Raw genomic sequence first — 13,631 nt, 5'->3', positions numbered from 1 at the left:
TCAGCAGCACACGTAATCTATTTTAAATCCTGAAATTCGTTCTATCTCATTTTCGGCTGACTTAGAAATCATGTCTCTAAATTGACATTGTGAAATTAGTAAAAGGCCAAATACTATTACTAGGTACTAAATTACATGTCCAGCAGTATAACTGGAAATTTACTCTTGGGCATAGATTATGCAACATTTTCAAAGCAAACAGTGTCTGTTTAAATAGACTTTCTTTCACTGCCGTTTTGGTAAATGTCTCTGGTTATGCAGAAGCAGGCATTGTTTGTTACTGTTTCAATTAGTTATAAGATAAAGGAGGGATAAAACTGACCCAGCTAGTATTCCAACCCAAAGACTTTGAATGCTTTCTCTACATTAGCCTAGAACCCCAAGCCGCTATCCATTGCACCAGAGATCCAACCTGATTCAACAAGGTGAACAGAAATTCTCAAATAAAAAGATGAGCTATCAGCGGTTGACCAACTTTATAAAGTGATTTGGAAACTATAAGCAGGGTTCCATTTTGAACATTGAATTGGGGAAAAGATAATCAACATCTCAAACGACATGATACCGTTGCGGTAAGTCTTCTTAACTCTTGTCAAATGGTACACGACCGATGGGTATTTAATGGCTCCATTAAGAGTAACTTGCAATTACTCTAATGGGACTACTCGTTCATTGGATCCTGAAAAGAGCATGTCATTAGAGTACATTTTCTTTAAACAAACCGCCTGAACAGGGACTTGAACCCTGGACCCTCAGATTAAAAGTCTGATGCTCTACCGACTGAGCTATCCAGGCTCTAATACAGCAAACCTCAAAATCACCTAATCAAAATTTGGCAGTGTCCCAACTAACGCTATGTTTCTTAAGATGGTTACCTGACGAAGGTACCAAATACACTAGAATATAATAATGAATTGATATTTCAAGCATTTGAAATTTCTTCAGTAAATGTAACCTTATTTTTAGTCCTGAAGTTGCTACTATCTCATTTTTTTGCTGACGTCAAATTCATATGTGTTTATTGACATGGTAAAATTAAAGAAGGGCCCAAAATCTTACTTCCGAGTAAATTATATTTTCATCAGTACAGCTGACAATTTCCTCTTCTGCATAGATTACCCAAATTGAACGGTGTCTCTTTAAAATAGACTTCCTTTTACTGACCTTTTTTAGCAAATGATTTTGGTGAAGCAGAAGCATGCATGCATCGCTTATAACTTCTTTAAATAGTTATGAAATAAACAGGGATAAAACTGACTCTGGTGGGATTCGAACCCACAGCCTTTGAATACCTTCTTGACATTCACCTAGAAGTCCAATGCGCTATCCATTGCGCCACAGAGCCAATCTGCTTGAATGAGGTGCACAGATATTCAGAAATGAAATAATGAGCTTTGAGCTGTTGATCAACTTTATAAAGTTCATTGGATACTATAACCATGGCTATATTTTGAATATTGAATTGGGTAAAAGTTATTCACCGTGTCAAACTACATGATACAGTTGGTAAGTCTGCCTACAACTTAAGTTTAGTGTATCGTCATCTGATATATGAGACAGATGGGTTTTTCACTTCTCCATGAAAGACGTTTTTTTTTAATTTTGGTAATGGAATATCTTATTCATCATGCAGTGGAACACAAAAAGAATGTACAATCAGAATACTTTTTCTTTAAAGTAGCCTACCGCCTGAACAGGGACTTGAACCCTGGACCCTCAGATTAAAAGTCTGATGCTCTACTGACTGAGCTATCCAGGCTCTGATACCGCAAACCTCAAAATCACCTAATCAAAATTTGGCAGTGTCCCAACTAACGCTATGTTTCTTAAGATGGTTACCTGAAGAAGGTACCAAATACACTAGAATATAATAATGAATTGATATTTCAAGCATTTGAAATTTCTTCAGTAAATGTAACCTTATTTTTAGTCCTGAAGTTGCTACTATCTCATTTTTTTGCTGACGTCAAATTCATATGTGTTTATTGACATGGTAAAATTAAGGAAGGGCCCAAAATCTTACTTCCGAGTAAATTATATTTTCATCAGTACAGCTGACAATTTCCTCTTCTGCATAGATTACCCAAATTGAACGGTGTCTCTTTAAAATAGACTTCCTTTTACTGACCTTTTTTAGCAAATGATTTTGGTGAAGCAGAAGCATGCATGCATCGCTTATAACTTCTTTAAATAGTTATGAAATAAACAGGGATACAACTGACTCTGGTGGGATTCGAACCCACAGCCTTTGAATACCTTCTTGACATTCACCTAGAAGTCCAATGCGCTATCCATTGTGCCACAGAGCCAATCTGCTTGAGTGAGGTGCACAGATATTCAGAAATGAAATAATGAGCTTTGAGCTGTTGATCAACTTTATAAAGTTCATTGGATACTATAACCATGGCTATATTTTGAATATTGAATTGGGTAAAAGTTATTCACCGTGTCAAACTACATGATACAGTTGGTAAGTCTGCATAAAACTTAAGTTTAGTGTATCGTCATCTGATATATGAGACAGATGGGTTTTTCACTTCTCCATGAAAGACGTTTTTTTTTAATTTTGGTAATAGAATATCTTATTCATCATGCAGTGGAACACAAAAAGAATGTACAATCAGAATACTTTTTCTTTAAAGTAGCCGACCGCCTGAACAGGGACTTGAACCCTGGACCCTCAGATTAAAAGTCTGATGCTCTACCGACTGAGCTATCCAGGCTCTGCAACACAGCAACTAAAAATCAGCTAAAAATGATGTGGACGCACACCAACCTACACTTTAATTCTTAATATGGTTACATATATTAGCAATCAAATATGTAGAGTTTAATAATTAATTGATATTTCAAGCATTTGAAATTTCAGCAGCACACGTAATCTATTTTAAATCCTGAAATTCGTTCTATCTCATTTTCGGCTGACTTAGAAATCATGTCTCTAAATTGACATTGTGAAATTAGTAAAAGGCCAAATACTATTACTAGGTACTAAATTACATGTCCAGCAGTATAACTGGAAATTTACTCTTGGGCATAGATTATGCAACATTTTCAAAGCAAACAGTGTCTGTTTAAATAGACTTTCTTTCACTGCCGTTTTGGTAAATGTCTCTGGTTATGCAGAAGCAGGCATTGTTTGTTACTGTTTCAATTAGTTATAAGATAAAGGAGGGATAAAACTGACCCAGCTAGTATTCCAACCCAAAGACTTTGAATGCTTTCTCTACATTAGCCTAGAACCCCAAGCCGCTATCCATTGCACCAGAGATCCAACCTGATTCAACAAGGTGAACAGAAATTCTCAAATAAAAAGATGAGCTATCAGCGGTTGACCAACTTTATAAAGTGATTTGGAAACTATAAGCAGGGTTCCATTTTGAACATTGAATTGGGGAAAAGATAATCAACATCTCAAACGACATGATACCGTTGCGGTAAGTCTTCTTAACTCTTGTCAAATGGTACACGACCGATGGGTATTTAATGGCTCCATTAAGAGTAACTTGCAATTACTCTAATGGGACTACTCGTTCATTGGATCCTGAAAAGAGCATGTCATTAGAGTACATTTTCTTTAAACAAACCGCCTGAACAGGGACTTGAACCCTGGACCCTCAGATTAAAAGTCTGATGCTCTACCGACTGAGCTATCCAGGCTCTAATACAGCAAACCTCAAAATCACCTAATCAAAATTTGGCAGTGTCCCAACTAACGCTATGTTTCTTAAGATGGTTACCTGACGAAGGTACCAAATACACTAGAATATAATAATGAATTGATATTTCAAGCATTTGAAATTTCTTCAGTAAATGTAACCTTATTTTTAGTCCTGAAGTTGCTACTATCTCATTTTTTTGCTGACGTCAAATTCATATGTGTTTATTGACATGGTAAAATTAAGGAAGGGCCCAAAATCTTACTTCCGAGTAAATTATATTTTCATCAGTACAGCTGACAATTTCCTCTTCTGCATAGATTACCCAAATTGAACGGTGTCTCTTTAAAATAGACTTCCTTTTACTGACCTTTTTTAGCAAATGATTTTGGTGAAGCAGAAGCATGCATGCATCGCTTATAACTTCTTTAAATAGTTATGAAATAAACAGGGATAAAACTGACTCTGGTGGGATTCGAACCCACAGCCTTTGAATACCTTCTTGACATTCACCTAGAAGTCCAATGCGCTATCCATTGCGCCACAGAGCCAATCTGCTTGAATGAGGTGCACAGATATTCAGAAATGAAATAATGAGCTTTGAGCTGTTGATCAACTTTATAAAGTTCATTGGATACTATAACCATGGCTATATTTTGAATATTGAATTGGGTAAAAGTTATTCACCGTGTCAAACTACATGATACAGTTGGTAAGTCTGCCTACAACTTAAGTTTAGTGTATCGTCATCTGATATATGAGACAGATGGGTTTTTCACTTCTCCATGAAAGACGTTTTTTTTAAATTTTGGTAATGGAATATCTTATTCATCATGCAGTGGAACACAAAAAGAATGTACAATCAGAATACTTTTTCTTTAAAGTAGCCTACCGCCTGAACAGGGACTTGAACCCTGGACCCTCAGATTAAAAGTCTGATGCTCTACCGACTGAGCTATCCAGGCTCTGATACAGCAAACCTCAAAATCACCTAATCAAAATTTGGCAGTGTCCCAACTAACGCTATGTTTCTTAAGATGGTTACCTGAATAAGGTACCAAATACACTAGAATATAATAATGAATTGATATTTCAAGCATTTGAAATTTCTTCAGTAAATGTAACCTTATTTTTAGTCCTGAAGTTGCTACTATCTCATTTTTTTGCTGACGTCAAATTCATATGTGTTTATTGACATGGTAAAATTAAGGAAGGGCCCAAAATCTTACTTCCGAGTAAATTATATTTTCATCAGTACAGCTGACAATTTCCTCTTCTGCATAGATTACCCAAATTGAACGGTGTCTCTTTAAAATAGACTTCCTTTTACTGACCTTTTTTAGCAAATGATTTTGGTGAAGCAGAAGCATGCATGCATCGCTTATAACTTCTTTAAATAGTTATGAAATAAACAGGGATAAAACTGACTCTGGTGGGATTCGAACCCACAGCCTTTGAATACCTTCTTGACATTCACCTAGAAGTCCAATGCGCTATCCATTGCGCCACAGAGCCAATCTGCTTGAATGAGGTGCACAGATATTCAGAAATGAAATAATGAGCTTTGAGCTGTTGATCAACTTTATAAAGTTCATTGGATACTATAACCATGGCTATATTTTGAATATTGAATTGGGTAAAAGTTATTCACCGTGTCAAACTACATGATACAGTTGGTAAGTCTGCATAAAACTTAAGTTTAGTGTATCGTCATCTGATATATGAGACAGATGGGTTTTTCACTTCTCCATGAAAGACTTTTTTTTTTAATTTTGGTAATGGAATATCTTATTCATCATGCAGTGGAACACAAAAAGAATGTACAATCAGAATACTTTTTCTTTAAAGTAGCCGACCGCCTGAACAGGGACTTGAACCCTGGACCCTCAGATTAAAAGTCTGATGCTCTACCGACTGAGCTATCCAGGCTCTGCAACACTGCAACTAAAAATCAGCTAAAAATGATGTGGACGCACACCAACCTACACTTTAATTCTTAATATGGTTACATATATTAGCAATCAAATATGTAGAGTTTAATAATTAATTGATATTTCAAGCATTTGAAATTTCAGCAGCACACGTAATCTATTTTAAATCCTGAAATTCGTTCTATCTCATTTTCGGCTGACTTAGAAATCATGTCTCTAAATTGACATTGTGAAATTAGTAAAAGGCCAAATACTATTACTAGGTACTAAATTACATGTCCAGCAGTATAACTGGAAATTTACTCTTGGGCATAGATTATGCAACATTTTCAAAGCAAACAGTGTCTGTTTAAATAGACTTTCTTTCACTGCCGTTTTGGTAAATGTCTCTGGTTATGCAGAAGCAGGCATTGTTTGTTACTGTTTCAATTAGTTATAAGATAAAGGAGGGATAAAACTGACCCAGCTAGTATTCCAACCCAAAGACTTTGAATGCTTTCTCTACATTCGCCTAGAACCCCAAGCCGCTATCCATTGCACCAGAGATCCAACCTGATTCAACAAGGTGAACAGAAATTCTCAAATAAAAAGATGAGCTATCAGCGGTTGACCAACTTTATAAAGTGATTTGGAAACTATAAGCAGGGTTCCATTTTGAACATTGAATTGGGGAAAAGATAATCAACATCTCAAACGACATGATACCGTTGCGGTAAGTCTTCTTAACTCTTGTCAAATGGTACACGACCGATGGGTATTTAATGGCTCCATTAAGAGTAACTTGCAATTACTCTAATGGGACTACTCGTTCATTGGATCCTGAAAAGAGCATGTCATTAGAGTACATTTTCTTTAAACAAACCGCCTGAACAGGGACTTGAACCCTGGACCCTCAGATTAAAAGTCTGATGCTCTGCCGACTGAGCTATCCAGGCTCTGATACAGCAAACCTCAAAATCACCTAATCAAAATTTGGCAGTGTCCCAACTAACGCTATGTTTCTTAAGATGGTTACCTGAAGAAGGTACCAAATACACTAGAATATAATAATGAATTGATATTTCAAGCATTTGAAATTTCTTCAGTAAATGTAACCTTATTTTTAGTCCTGAAGTTGCTACTATCTCATTTTTTTGCTGACGTCAAATTCATATGTGTTTATTGACATGGTAAAATTAAGGAAGGGCCCAAAATCTTACTTCCGAGTAAATTATATTTTCATCAGTACAGCTGACAATTTCCTCTTCTGCATAGATTACCCAAATTGAACGGTGTCTCTTTAAAATAGACTTCCTTTTACTGACCTTTTTTAGCAAATGATTTTGGTGAAGCAGAAGCATGCATGCATCGCTTATAACTTCTTTAAATAGTTATGAAATACACAGGGATAAAACTGACTCTGGTGGGATTCGAACCCACAGCCTTTGAATACCTTCTTGACATTCACCTAGAAGTCCAACGCGCTATCCATTGCGCCACAGAGCCAATCTGCTTGAGTGAGGTGCACAGATATTCAGAAATGAAATAATGAGCTTTGAGCTGTTGATCAACTTTATAAAGTTCATTGGATACTATAACCATGGCTATATTTTGAATATTGAATTGGGTAAAAGTTATTCACCGTGTCAAACTACATGATACAGTTGGTAAGTCTGCATACAACTTAAGTTTAGTGTATCATCATCTGATATATGAGACAGATGGGTTTTTCACTTCTCCATGAAAGACGTTTTTTTTTAATTTTGGTAATGGAATATCTTATTCATCATGCAGTGGAACACAAAAAGAATGTACAATCAGAATACTTTTTCTTTAAAGTAGCCTACCGCCTGAACGGGGACTTGAACCCTGGACCCTCAGATTAAAAGTCTGATGCTCTACTGACTGAGCTATCCAGGCTCTGATACCGCAAACCTCAAAATCACCTAATCAAAATTTGGCAGTGTCCCAACTAACGCTATGTTTCTTAAGATGGTTACCTGAAGAAGGTACCAAATACACTAGAATATAATAATGAATTGATATTTCAAGCATTTGAAATTTCTTCAGTAAATGTAACCTTATTTTTAGTCCTGAAGTTGCTACTATCTCATTTTTTTGCTGACGTCAAATTCATATGTGTTTATTGACATGGTAAAATTAAGGAAGGGCCCAAAATCTTACTTCCGAGTAAATTATATTTTCATCAGTACAGCTGACAATTTCCTCTTCTGCATAGATTACCCAAATTGAACGGTGTCTCTTTAAAATAGACTTCCTTTTACTGACCTTTTTTAGCAAATGATTTTGGTGAAGCAGAAGCATGCATGCATCGCTTATAACTTCTTTAAATAGTTATGAAATAAACAGGGATAAAACTGACTCTGGTGGGATTCGAACCCACAGCCTTTGAATACCTTCTTGACATTCACCTAGAAGTCCAATGCGCTATCCATTGCGCCACAGAGCCAATCTGCTTGAGTGAGGTGCACAGATATTCAGAAATGAAATAATGAGCTTTGAGCTGTTGATCAACTTTATAAAGTTCATTGGATACTATAACCATGGCTATATTTTGAATATTGAATTGGGTAAAAGTTATTCACCGTGTCAAACTACATGATACAGTTGGTAAGTCTGCATAAAACTTAAGTTTAGTGTATCGTCATCTGATATATGAGACAGATGGGTTTTTCATTTCTCCATGAAAGACGTTTTTTTTTAATTTTGGTAATGGAATATCTTATTCATCATGCAGTGGAACACAAAAAGAATGTACAATCAGAATACTTTTTCTTTAAAGTAGCCCACCGCCTGAACAGGGACTTGAACCCTGGACCCTCAGATTAAAAGTCTGATGCTCTACCGACTGAGCTATCCAGGCTCTGCAACACAGCAACTAAAAATCAGCAAAAAATGATGTGGACGCACACCAACCTACACTTTAATTCTTAATATGGTTACATATATTAGCAATCAAATATGTAGAGTTTAATAATTAATTGATATTTCAAGCATTTGAAATTTCAGCAGCACACGTAATCTATTTTAAATCCTGAAATTCGTTCTATCTCATTTTCGGCTGACTTAGAAATCATGTCTCTAAATTGACATTGTGAAATTAGTAAAAGGCCAAATACTATTACTAGGTACTAAATTACATGTCCAGCAGTATAACTGGAAATTTACTCTTGGGCATAGATTATGCAACATTTTCAAAGCAAACAGTGTCTGTTTAAATAGACTTTCTTTCACTGCCGTTTTGGTAAATGTCTCTGGTTATGCAGAAGCAGGCATTGTTTGTTACTGTTTCAATTAGTTATAAGATAAAGGAGGGATAAAACTGACCCAGCTAGTATTCCAACCCAAAGACTTTGAATGCTTTCTCTACATTAGCCTAGAACCCCAAGCCGCTATCCATTGCACCAGAGATCCAACCTGATTCAACAAGGTGAACAGAAATTCTCAAATAAAAAGATGAGCTATCAGCGGTTGACCAACTTTATAAAGTGATTTGGAAACTATAAGCAGGGTTCCATTTTGAACATTGAATTGGGGAAAAGATAATCAACATCTCAAACGACATGATACCGTTGCGGTAAGTCTTCTTAACTCTTGTCAAATGGTACACGACCGATGGGTATTTAATGGCTCCATTAAGAGTAACTTGCAATTACTCTAATGGGACTACTCGTTCATTGGATCCTGAAAAGAGCATGTCATTAGAGTACATTTTCTTTAAACAAACCGCCTGAACAGGGACTTGAACCCTGGACCCTCAGATTAAAAGTCTGATGCTCTGCCGACTGAGCTATCCAGGCTCTGATACAGCAAACCTCAAAATCACCTAATCAAAATTTGGCAGTGTCCCAACTAACGCTATGTTTCTTAAGATGGTTACCTGAAGAAGGTACCAAATACACTAGAATATAATAATGAATTGATATTTCAAGCATTTGAAATTTCTTCAGTAAATGTAACCTTATTTTTAGTCCTGAAGTTGCTACTATCTCATTTTTTTGCTGACGTCAAATTCATATGTGTTTATTGACATGGTAAAATTAAGGAAGGGCCCAAAATCTTACTTCCGAGTAAATTATATTTTCATCAGTACAGCTGACAATTTCCTCTTCTGCATAGATTACCCAAATTGAACGGTGTCTCTTTAAAATAGACTTCCTTTTACTGACCTTTTTTAGCAAATGATTTTGGTGAAGCAGAAGCATGCATGCATCGCTTATAACTTCTTTAAATAGTTATGAAATACACAGGGATAAAACTGACTCTGGTGGGATTCGAACCCACAGCCTTTGAATACCTTCTTGACATTCACCTAGAAGTCCAACGCGCTATCCATTGCGCCACAGAGCCAATCTGCTTGAGTGAGGTGCACAGATATTCAGAAATGAAATAATGAGCTTTGAGCTGTTGATCAACTTTATAAAGTTCATTGGATACTATAACCATGGCTATATTTTGAATATTGAATTGGGTAAAAGTTATTCACCGTGTCAAACTACATGATACAGTTGGTAAGTCTGCATACAACTTAAGTTTAGTGTATCATCATCTGATATATGAGACAGATGGGTTTTTCACTTCTCCATGAAAGACGTTTTTTTTTAATTTTGGTAATGGAATATCTTATTCATCATGCAGTGGAACACAAAAAGAATGTACAATCAGAATACTTTTTCTTTAAAGTAGCCTACCGCCTGAACGGGGACTTGAACCCTGGACCCTCAGATTAAAAGTCTGATGCTCTACTGACTGAGCTATCCAGGCTCTGATACCGCAAACCTCAAAATCACCTAATCAAAATTTGGCAGTGTCCCAACTAACGCTATGTTTCTTAAGATGGTTACCTGAAGAAGGTACCAAATACACTAGAATATAATAATGAATTGATATTTCAAGCATTTGAAATTTCTTCAGTAAATGTAACCTTATTTTTAGTCCTGAAGTTGCTACTATCTCATTTTTTTGCTGACGTCAAATTCATATGTGTTTATTGACATGGTAAAATTAAGGAAGGGCCCAAAATCTTACTTCCGAGTAAATTATATTTTCATCAGTACAGCTGACAATTTCCTCTTCTGCATAGATTACCCAAATTGAACGGTGTCTCTTTAAAATAGACTTCCTTTTACTGACCTTTTTTAGCAAATGATTTTGGTGAAGCAGAAGCATGCATGCATCGCTTATAACTTCTTTAAATAGTTATGAAATAAACAGGGATAAAACTGACTCTGGTGGGATTCGAACCCACAGCCTTTGAATACCTTCTTGACATTCACCTAGAAGTCCAATGCGCTATCCATTGCGCCACAGAGCCAATCTGCTTGAGTGAGGTGCACAGATATTCAGAAATGAAATAATGAGCTTTGAGCTGTTGATCAACTTTATAAAGTTCATTGGATACTATAACCATGGCTATATTTTGAATATTGAATTGGGTAAAAGTTATTCACCGTGTCAAACTACATGATACAGTTGGTAAGTCTGCATAAAACTTAAGTTTAGTGTATCGTCATCTGATATATGAGACAGATGGGTTTTTCATTTCTCCATGAAAGACGTTTTTTTTTAATTTTGGTAATGGAATATCTTATTCATCATGCAGTGGAACACAAAAAGAATGTACAATCAGAATACTTTTTCTTTAAAGTAGCCCACCGCCTGAACAGGGACTTGAACCCTGGACCCTCAGATTAAAAGTCTGATGCTCTACCGACTGAGCTATCCAGGCTCTGCAACACAGCAACTAAAAATCAGCAAAAAATGATGTGGACGCACACCAACCTACACTTTAATTCTTAATATGGTTACATATATTAGCAATCAAATATGTAGAGTTTAATAATTAATTGATATTTCAAGCATTTGAAATTTCAGCAGCACACGTAATCTATTTTAAATCCTGAAATTCGTTCTATCTCATTTTCGGCTGACTTAGAAATCATGTCTCTAAATTGACATTGTGAAATTAGTAAAAGGCCAAATACTATTACTAGGTACTAAATTACATGTCCAGCAGTATAACTGGAAATTTACTCTTGGGCATAGATTATGCAACATTTTCAAAGCAAACAGTGTCTGTTTAAATAGACTTTCTTTCACTGCCGTTTTGGTAAATGTCTCTGGTTATGCAGAAGCAGGCATTGTTTGTTACTGTTTCAATTAGTTATAAGATAAAGGAGGGATAAAACTGACCCAGCTAGTATTCCAACCCAAAGACTTTGAATGCTTTCTCTACATTAGCCTAGAACCCCAAGCCGCTATCCATTGCACCAGAGATCCAACCTGATTCAACAAGGTGAACAGAAATTCTCAAATAAAAAGATGAGCTATCAGCGGTTGACCAACTTTATAAAGTGATTTGGAAACTATAAGCAGGGTTCCATTTTGAACATTGAATTGGGGAAAAGATAATCAACATCTCAAACGACATGATACCGTTGCGGTAAGTCTTCTTAACTCTTGTCAAATGGTACACGACCGATGGGTATTTAATGGCTCCATTAAGAGTAACTTGCAATTACTCTAATGGGACTACTCGTTCATTGGATCCTGAAAAGAGCATGTCATTAGAGTACATTTTCTTTAAACAAACCGCCTGAACAGGGACTTGAACCCTGGACCCTCAGATTAAAAGTCTGATGCTCTGCCGACTGAGCTATCCAGGCTCTGATACAGCAAACCTCAAAATCACCTAATCAAAATTTGGCAGTGTCCCAACTAACGCTATGTTTCTTAAGATGGTTACCTGAAGAAGGTACCAAATACACTAGAATATAATAATGAATTGATATTTCAAGCATTTGAAATTTCTTCAGTAAATGTAACCTTATTTTTAGTCCTGAAGTTGCTACTATCTCATTTTTTTGCTGACGTCAAATTCATATGTGTTTATTGACATGGTAAAATTAAGGAAGGGCCCAAAATCTTACTTCCGAGTAAATTATATTTTCATCAGTACAGCTGACAATTTCCTCTTCTGCATAGATTACCCAAATTGAACGGTGTCTCTTTAAAATAGACTTCCTTTTACTGACCTTTTTTAGCAAATGATTTTGGTGAAGCAGAAGCATGCATGCATCGCTTATAACTTCTTTAAATAGTTATGAAATACACAGGGATAAAACTGACTCTGGTGGGATTCGAACCCACAGCCTTTGAATACCTTCTTGACATTCACCTAGAAGTCCAACGCGCTATCCATTGCGCCACAGAGCCAATCTGCTTGAGTGAGGTGCACAGATATTCAGAAATGAAATAATGAGCTTTGAGCTGTTGATCAACTTTATAAAGTTCATTGGATACTATAACCATGGCTATATTTTGAATATTGAATTGGGTAAAAGTTATTCACCGTGTCAAACTACATGATACAGTTGGTAAGTCTGCATACAACTTAAGTTTAGTGTATCATCATCTGATATATGAGACAGATGGGTTTTTCACTTCTCCATGAAAGACGTTTTTTTTTAATTTTGGTAATGGAATATCTTATTCATCATGCAGTGGAACACAAAAAGAATGTACAATCAGAATACTTTTTCTTTAAAGTAGCCTACCGCCTGAACGGGGACTTGAACCCTGGACCCTCAGATTAAAAGTCTGATGCTCTACTGACTGAGCTATCCAGGCTCTGATACCGCAAACCTCAAAATCACCTAATCAAAATTTGGCAGTGTCCCAACTAACGCTATGTTTCTTAAGATGGTTACCTGAAGAAGGTACCAAATACACTAGAATATAATAATGAATTGATATTTCAAGCATTTGAAATTTCTTCAGTAAATGTAACCTTATTTTTAGTCCTGAAGTTGCTACTATCTCATTTTTTTGCTGACGTCAAATTCATATGTGTTTATTGACATGGTAAAATTAAGGAAGGGCCCAAAATCTTACTTCCGAGTAAATTATATTTTCATCAGTACAGCTGACAATTTCCTCTTCTGCATAGATTACCCAAATTGAACGGTGTCTCTTTAAAATAGACTTCCTTTTACTGACCTTTTTTAGCAAATGATTTTGGTGAAGCAGAAGCATGCATGCA

At 36.0% G+C, this 13,631-nt stretch overlaps 16 non-coding genes across 16 annotated transcripts; all 16 read right to left on the bottom strand.

Annotated features, from left to right (window-relative positions):
* Nucleotides 1-722: 722 nt before the first annotated feature.
* TRNAK-UUU (transfer RNA lysine (anticodon UUU)) lies at nucleotides 723-795 on the bottom strand. Its single transcript has one exon. It is a non-coding gene; the product is annotated as a tRNA-Lys (tRNA).
* A 459-nt stretch (nucleotides 796-1,254) lies between these two features.
* TRNAR-UCU (transfer RNA arginine (anticodon UCU)) lies at nucleotides 1,255-1,345 on the bottom strand. Its single transcript is given in 2 exon segments — nucleotides 1,255-1,290; nucleotides 1,309-1,345. It is a non-coding gene; the product is annotated as a tRNA-Arg (tRNA).
* An 873-nt stretch (nucleotides 1,346-2,218) lies between these two features.
* TRNAR-UCU (transfer RNA arginine (anticodon UCU)) lies at nucleotides 2,219-2,309 on the bottom strand. Its single transcript is given in 2 exon segments — nucleotides 2,219-2,254; nucleotides 2,273-2,309. It is a non-coding gene; the product is annotated as a tRNA-Arg (tRNA).
* A 341-nt stretch (nucleotides 2,310-2,650) lies between these two features.
* Nucleotides 2,651-2,723, bottom strand: TRNAK-UUU (transfer RNA lysine (anticodon UUU)). Its single transcript has one exon. It is a non-coding gene; the product is annotated as a tRNA-Lys (tRNA).
* An 864-nt stretch (nucleotides 2,724-3,587) lies between these two features.
* Nucleotides 3,588-3,660, bottom strand: TRNAK-UUU (transfer RNA lysine (anticodon UUU)). The gene has a single exon. It is a non-coding gene; the product is annotated as a tRNA-Lys (tRNA).
* Nucleotides 3,661-4,119: 459 nt separating this feature from the next.
* TRNAR-UCU (transfer RNA arginine (anticodon UCU)) lies at nucleotides 4,120-4,210 on the bottom strand. Its single transcript is given in 2 exon segments — nucleotides 4,120-4,155; nucleotides 4,174-4,210. It is a non-coding gene; the product is annotated as a tRNA-Arg (tRNA).
* Nucleotides 4,211-4,551: 341 nt separating this feature from the next.
* On the bottom strand, nucleotides 4,552-4,624 carry TRNAK-UUU (transfer RNA lysine (anticodon UUU)). Its single transcript has one exon. It is a non-coding gene; the product is annotated as a tRNA-Lys (tRNA).
* Nucleotides 4,625-5,083: 459 nt separating this feature from the next.
* Nucleotides 5,084-5,174, bottom strand: TRNAR-UCU (transfer RNA arginine (anticodon UCU)). Its single transcript is given in 2 exon segments — nucleotides 5,084-5,119; nucleotides 5,138-5,174. It is a non-coding gene; the product is annotated as a tRNA-Arg (tRNA).
* Nucleotides 5,175-5,515: 341 nt separating this feature from the next.
* TRNAK-UUU (transfer RNA lysine (anticodon UUU)) lies at nucleotides 5,516-5,588 on the bottom strand. Its single transcript has one exon. It is a non-coding gene; the product is annotated as a tRNA-Lys (tRNA).
* A 1,396-nt stretch (nucleotides 5,589-6,984) lies between these two features.
* Nucleotides 6,985-7,075, bottom strand: TRNAR-UCU (transfer RNA arginine (anticodon UCU)). The gene is given in 2 exon segments: nucleotides 6,985-7,020; nucleotides 7,039-7,075. It is a non-coding gene; the product is annotated as a tRNA-Arg (tRNA).
* Nucleotides 7,076-7,948: 873 nt separating this feature from the next.
* Nucleotides 7,949-8,039, bottom strand: TRNAR-UCU (transfer RNA arginine (anticodon UCU)). Its single transcript is given in 2 exon segments — nucleotides 7,949-7,984; nucleotides 8,003-8,039. It is a non-coding gene; the product is annotated as a tRNA-Arg (tRNA).
* A 341-nt stretch (nucleotides 8,040-8,380) lies between these two features.
* Nucleotides 8,381-8,453, bottom strand: TRNAK-UUU (transfer RNA lysine (anticodon UUU)). The gene has a single exon. It is a non-coding gene; the product is annotated as a tRNA-Lys (tRNA).
* Nucleotides 8,454-9,849: 1,396 nt separating this feature from the next.
* On the bottom strand, nucleotides 9,850-9,940 carry TRNAR-UCU (transfer RNA arginine (anticodon UCU)). The gene is given in 2 exon segments: nucleotides 9,850-9,885; nucleotides 9,904-9,940. It is a non-coding gene; the product is annotated as a tRNA-Arg (tRNA).
* An 873-nt stretch (nucleotides 9,941-10,813) lies between these two features.
* TRNAR-UCU (transfer RNA arginine (anticodon UCU)) lies at nucleotides 10,814-10,904 on the bottom strand. Its single transcript is given in 2 exon segments — nucleotides 10,814-10,849; nucleotides 10,868-10,904. It is a non-coding gene; the product is annotated as a tRNA-Arg (tRNA).
* Nucleotides 10,905-11,245: 341 nt separating this feature from the next.
* Nucleotides 11,246-11,318, bottom strand: TRNAK-UUU (transfer RNA lysine (anticodon UUU)). Its single transcript has one exon. It is a non-coding gene; the product is annotated as a tRNA-Lys (tRNA).
* Nucleotides 11,319-12,714: 1,396 nt separating this feature from the next.
* On the bottom strand, nucleotides 12,715-12,805 carry TRNAR-UCU (transfer RNA arginine (anticodon UCU)). Its single transcript is given in 2 exon segments — nucleotides 12,715-12,750; nucleotides 12,769-12,805. It is a non-coding gene; the product is annotated as a tRNA-Arg (tRNA).
* Nucleotides 12,806-13,631: the final 826 nt, after the last annotated feature.

This window comes from Triturus cristatus, chromosome 4_1, assembly GCF_964204655.1.
Source record: "Triturus cristatus chromosome 4_1, aTriCri1.1, whole genome shotgun sequence".
NCBI classification, from domain to species: Eukaryota; Metazoa; Chordata; class Amphibia; order Caudata; family Salamandridae; genus Triturus; species Triturus cristatus.
Note: the sequence above shows the minus strand (reverse complement) of the source record. Positions and strands in the feature narration are given on the sequence as shown.